The 6,321-nt window shown below is 41.8% G+C and overlaps 1 pseudogene; it reads right to left on the bottom strand.

Moving 5' to 3' along the window:
* Positions 1-647: 647 nt before the first annotated feature.
* LOC105539039 lies at positions 648-6,317 on the bottom strand (annotated as a pseudogene).
* Positions 6,318-6,321: the final 4 nt, after the last annotated feature.

Consider the following 6,321-nt stretch of genomic DNA (forward strand, 5'->3'; position numbering starts at 1 on the left):
AAAGAGTAAATGTTTTACCACATTTCTTACATTCAAGGGGCTTTATTTATTTATTTATTTATTTTTGAGATGGAGTCTCACTCTGTCGCCAGGCTGGAATGCAGTGGCACAATCTCGGCTCACTGCAACTTCCGCCTCCTGGGTTCAAGTGATTCTCCTGCCTCAGCCTCCTGAGTAGCTGGGATTACAAGCATATGCTACCACACCCAGCTAATCTATGTATTTTTAGTAGAGACAAGGTTTCACCATGTTGGCCAGGATGGTCTCGATCTCCTGACCTTGTGATCCGCATGCACAGGGCTTCCCCCCAACCCCCCGTGGCTTTTTATGTCCTTGAAAAAGAACTAAGACAACTGAAATGTGCCACCACGCCCAGCTAATTATTATTATTATTTTTTTTTTTGAGACGGAGTCTCGCTCTGTCGCCCAGGCTGGAGTGCAGTGGTGCAATCTCGGCTCACTGCAAGCTCCGCCTCCCGGGTTCCCGCCATTCTCCTGCCTCAGCCTCCCGAGTAGCTGGCATGAGCCACCGCACTCGGCATTATTTTATTTTTTGTAGAGACGGGGTTTCACCATGTTGCCCAGGTTGTTTCACATTGTTTTAATCCAGGCTGGTTATGAACTCCTGGGCTCAATACACACACACCTTGGCCTCCCAAAGTGCTGGGATTATAGGCTGAGTCACTACACCCAGCCTCTATATCATGACTTCTTTCATGGCGAGTAAGGTGACTGGAACAAGTGTAGGCTTTACCGCATCTCTGACATTCGTAGGGTTTTTCTCCAGTATGAATTCGTTCGTGGAGGTGAAGGGAACTGAGGCGACTGAAGGCTTGGTCACACTGTTTACATTCATAGGGTCTCTCTCCAGTATGAACGCTTCCATGGTCATGAAGGGAAGTGGAACAGCTGAAGGCTTCATCACATATGGTACATTTATAGGGTCTTTCTCCAGTGTGAGTCCTTTCACGCGTCTTAAAAGAACAAGAAAATCTGAATGTTTTCCCACATTCCTTACATTCGTAGGGTTTCTCTCCAGTGTGAGTTCGTTCATGTATTAGACAAGAACTGGAAACAGTGAAAGCTTCACCACATTGTTTACATTTATAGGGTTTTTCTCCTGTGTGAGTTCTCTGATGTCTTTCAACTGAATTGAGAAAATAAAAAGCTTTCCTACATATTGTACATTTATAACTGGATTTCCACTGTGCATTATCATGTGTCTTCTAACACCTGGACTGTACACATTTATATTGCTTCTCTCCATATGGTTTGTATCCTGAGTGAACCAGGATGTGCCTATTAAGGCCTATTAAGGAGGGAATGACGTACAAAGACTTTTCCACAAATACTGCATTCACATTGTTTTCATCCAGTAGAAATGTTCTCATTCAGATCAAGATTTGGAATTTGGCTGACAACTTATCCATACTGACTACCTTCTTTGCTTTCACACAATCTCTGTACCATATGATTTCTATTAAAAAAATAACAAGCACATTATTATTGGTTTAATAACTTTCTACTTATTAATAGGTCTTGGACTTACACTGCTACCAATACCAGGGAAAACGCATTTTTTTTTTCCATGACTGAATTATTTGAAAGTAAATGGGTTACTACTGAAAACACAGCTACCACCTGCATGGCCATGACCAAAATAGTCACATTCATATACACTTTTGTAGTACTATTTTCAAGTAAACTGTTTTCCAAACACTGACTGCTACACTGAAATACGTTACATTTTGGGTGAAATTTTTCTAAAAAGAAAGAAATTTCAAGTGACCCTTACTTGTTTTGACTGCTTGTTTTTAAGTTCATGACATGCTAAGATTCCTTCAGAGGACTTTATTTCCTCTTCTCAGTGCAAATTATCTTATATCTTTCCCAGGTTTTTCGAAGTGATCTTCAATATTCTGGTCTTTCCATTTGTTTCCTAAACTGCAGACCCACAAAATTATCATGAATTATTACAAGCTATAGAAACATTACTAGATTTCATGTTCATTGTACACCGTGCCCATGCCTGATTTATTCACCAAATCATTCCCTTGCCACATTCCAAATCACAAATAGCACTGATAATAGGGAAATACTTCTGTAATTAAGTGAAATGTGTTGTCATTCTCACCTACAGAAGCCAGGTTCCTGCAGGTTTCCTGCATCACTTCTCTGCAGAGATTCTTCTGAGAAGAATCTAGCAAAGCCCATTCCTCCTGGGAAAAGTTCACAGCCACATCCTCAAAAGCCACGGAGTCCTAGAACATTCCACACATGTGGATAGAAGGATGGGTGAGACTGACAGCACTGGGAATCTATACTCAATTCATAAGCTGTTTACATGATTCTAAAATTTCCAAGCATTTATTCTATGACTTGATTGTCACAACTCTTACTCTGTTCACACATACTCCCTCCCACACAGCAGTACGAATGCTAGAATTGAACTACTCAAAAAGGCAACAGCAAAGTAGAAACACCCATCTCAGTAGAGAATCCAGGGAGTAAGATGTGCTGCTAGGAGTTACCTTTTAACTTCACTTTGCACATTTCTAGTATCTGTCATAATAAAGTCCTACCTGATGTGCATAAGGGAGTTAATATTATCAGTCCTGAGACTACTTGTTCTTAAAAATGCCTGCTCCCAAAGTTCAATCTTTGTTTGTATTAGTAACTTACATTTTGAAAGGGATTCCACCAACCTAGGTGATAAGAACGACTCACTGTCTCTAAATGGCTTACGCAATATATTTGCCAAAACTTTTTCTGCTGAAGGTCTATTATTTTGTGTCACTGCAGTGGTGCTTAGGGAACCAGACACCAAAACACAGTCTGAAAGTGTTCAGTGAATTTCCCTGGTAGACAATATTTTACATGTGCTGTCACTTGTTAACTGGGGAGTTGAACCCATTCCATGTGATTACACCAAAAGAGAATAGGCTTATTAAATTTAATTGAGTAGTAAATAAAACAAATAATTGATATTTAACAATACTAATACAACAATTTTTAAAATTTCTATTGCACAATGTCAAGGCAGAAAGGAATAAAAGGAAATATGACACATGTTTTTTAAAATGACATTAATGTCACCACTTCCAGATGCTATTCCTATGAAATCACATAAATTCCCAAATCAGGTTTTTTTAGGCAAGAAAAACTACTCTTTCATATGTAGTAAAAATGACAAATGTCTAATGATTTTTAGTCATCTAAAAAAAGAGTGATGGCTTGTCTAACATACTTCTAAGATTTTCAAACGAAAATATTCAGGACAGCACAGTATTAGCAGAGAGATGAGCAAGCAGACCAAGGGAAAAAAAAGTCTTAATGACCCAGCATTTATATGGAAAGTGGAGGAATGATAGAGTAGGCACTGTAGAATAGAAAAAGAAATCACATGCACTTTAAAATATGAGGCAAACCAGGCTGGCATCTACTTGGGAAAATGCATTGCATCCTTCTCTATTCCATGAACAATAGTTAACTTATTATATATCAAATATGAAAGATAAAACCAGAACACTTTCAGAAGTCACAGGAAGATTTTTTTTTAATGAAGGATTAGGCAGAATTTTTTTTTATGTAAGAAAACAGTGATAAAGGAACAGACAAACTCAAACATATTAAAATTTAGGGAATAAAAAGAAAATAGAGTGGGCCGGGCGTGGTGGCTCACGCCTGTAATCCCAGCACCTTGGGAGGCTGAGGCAGGCGATCACCTGAGGTCAGGAGGTTGAGACCAGCCTGGCCAACATGGCAAAACCCCGTCTTTCTGTTGTTTGTTTGTCTGTTTGTTTTTTGAGACGGAGTCTCACGTTGTCGCTTGGGCTGGGGTGCAGTGGCAAGATCTTGGCTCACTGCAACCTCCACCTCCTGGGTTCAAGCAATTCTCTTGCCTCAACCTCCCGAGTAGCTGGGATTACAGGTGCCTGCTACCACGCTCAGCTAATTTTTTTGTATTTTTAGTAGAGACAGGGTTTCACCATGTTGGCCAGGCTGGTCTGTAACTCCTGACCTCGTGATGCGCCCACCTTGGCCTCCCAAAGTGCTGGGATTACAGGCATGAGCCACCCTGCCAGGCCTAAAACCCCGTGTTTACTAAAAATACAAAAATTAGCTGGGTGTGGTGGTGGGTGCTTATAATCCCAGTTACGCGGGAGGCTGACACAGGAGAATCACTTGAACCCGGGAGGCGGAGGTTGCAGTAAGCAAAGATGGCGCCACTGCACTCCAGCCGGGCTACAGAGCAAGACAGTGTCTCCAAAAAACAAAAAACAACAAAAAAGACTCTCAGGTATCCAGACAAGAGGATACAGATGTGTCCAGTGTCATAAATTCTTCACCATGCTACAAGAGGGGAACTGACATTTTGGTGAATCTTTGTAAATCATCAATTTATCTATCACACTTTTATTTCACCAGTAGCATTTACAAAGCTAAGTCCTACAATTCCATTTGAAATTACCCTTAAAAAGAACAGAACTTTAAAACTTACTACACTCACTCTGGGGAAGAAATAAATACGAATTTCTAGCAACTAAAATACATCCTTTTACCTTGCCTCTTTGGAAATAGTATTTTTATCTTTCAAGCTGTACTGACAAAATGTATCTTACAGTCAATGAAAAACTGAAAGGCCAATAAGCGGACAAGCCTTTTCAAGGTAACAAACTCAGGGAGAGGCAGTGCTGACTCCAACACAGACCTTTCTAAGTGTTCCGGCAGGCCATTCTATTCCTCTTCCTCGGGACACCCATCCTGTTCAGTAAAGTACTCAGTGACCTCCTAGGAGGCACTGGCACTGCTCTTTGTCCTCCTGTGTGCCTTTAAGTGCATTTTAATATTCAGGTTCTTGCATATCCTCTCTGGGGCGGGTTTTCCTTGTTCTTTGGGACAGCTTTTCTCTCTTCACAAGTCTGAGACTATCTAGAGAGCAGAAATCATTTCTGCCTTTTCCTCTCAGTATCAGCATCCCATTGGCAGACCATCAATGTGTCTCCGAGGAATAAAAACTCCAGCTGGAGCAACAGTTTTAATGACTTTTCATGACATTACATTGTATTGTCCATTAATTTTAATATCCTAAAATTTTAATGACCCTAAGGGGTCACTATTTTAGATGAAACTATACCAGGAGATTCCTCTAAGGCCAAGAGCATCCAGCTGCTCCCCTTAGAGACTCTACCCCCTATCTCAGGCTGTCCCTGGCGATGAGATGACCCCGGGGCTGATACTCACTAGACCCTCCAATAGACATGGCCACTGTAGGTATCCTGGGTCATCCCCAGACAGTTCTAAAATACCAGGACTAGGAAAAGACAGGAGGGTGGCTGAGGACACAACACCCTGTAAAGTTTTCACCAGGGGACCTTAACCTAAAGACACTTTGGTAATATGTACACTTAGGAAAGATGAAGAGAGGCACAAAGATTTTTTTTTTACAGTAGAGTGTCAGATGATTTATTCCCTGCTTTCCTCTCATGTAAAATGTTTGGAAACAGAAACATTTTGGCCAAGGTGGCTCACGCCTGTAATCCCAGCGCTTTAGGAGGCTGAGACGGGCGATCAGTTAAGGTCAGGAGTTCGAGATCAACCTAGCCAACATGGCAAAACCCTGTCTCTACCAAAACTACAAAAATTAGCTGGACGTGGTGGTGGGCGCCTGTAAGCTCACCTACTTGGGAGGCTGAGGCAGAAGAATCGCTTGAACCCGGGAGTCAGAGGTTGCAGTGAGCTGAGACTGCACCATTGCACTCCAGCCTGACGACAGGGCAAGACTCCGTCTCAAAAAATATATATATATAAAATACATATAATATGTTATATATACAAGATATTATATTATTATATATTATATACAATATATGCATTGTATAATATATAATATATATTTTATATATATATGGTTTGCTTCCTCATTAACCTTATTAAAGCCTCTCATTTAGCCTCTCATTAGCTTCCTCATTAACCTTATCAAAGCCTCTCATTTACGCCCCTCCTGTGGACCCCAAACCACAAAGCATGACTGCGGTACCCGGTTTATGATTCGCCGTTTGCTCAAACACACCGTTTAACGTTTTAACAAAACCTCAGGTTAATTTCAGGGGGAGAAAGGTAGGACTGGAAGCTCCATGAACCACAGCTCCTCCCACGCTGGAACCCCGCACACCGAGTCGGGGCTCTCTCGGATCACCCTCTGGTGGTCACCGCACTACCTGGGTGGGGGAGGCGGGGGGTTCCCGAGAGGGCTCCGGCCGGCGGAAGTGGCGCCCACAGGTACAGACAGGACGCAGGGGTCCCGCTGCCCGCCCCGCC

The sequence above is a fragment of the Mandrillus leucophaeus genome, unplaced genomic scaffold, assembly GCF_000951045.1.
Source record: "Mandrillus leucophaeus isolate KB7577 unplaced genomic scaffold, Mleu.le_1.0 Scaffold2, whole genome shotgun sequence".
NCBI lineage: Eukaryota > Metazoa > Chordata > Mammalia > Primates > Cercopithecidae > Mandrillus > Mandrillus leucophaeus.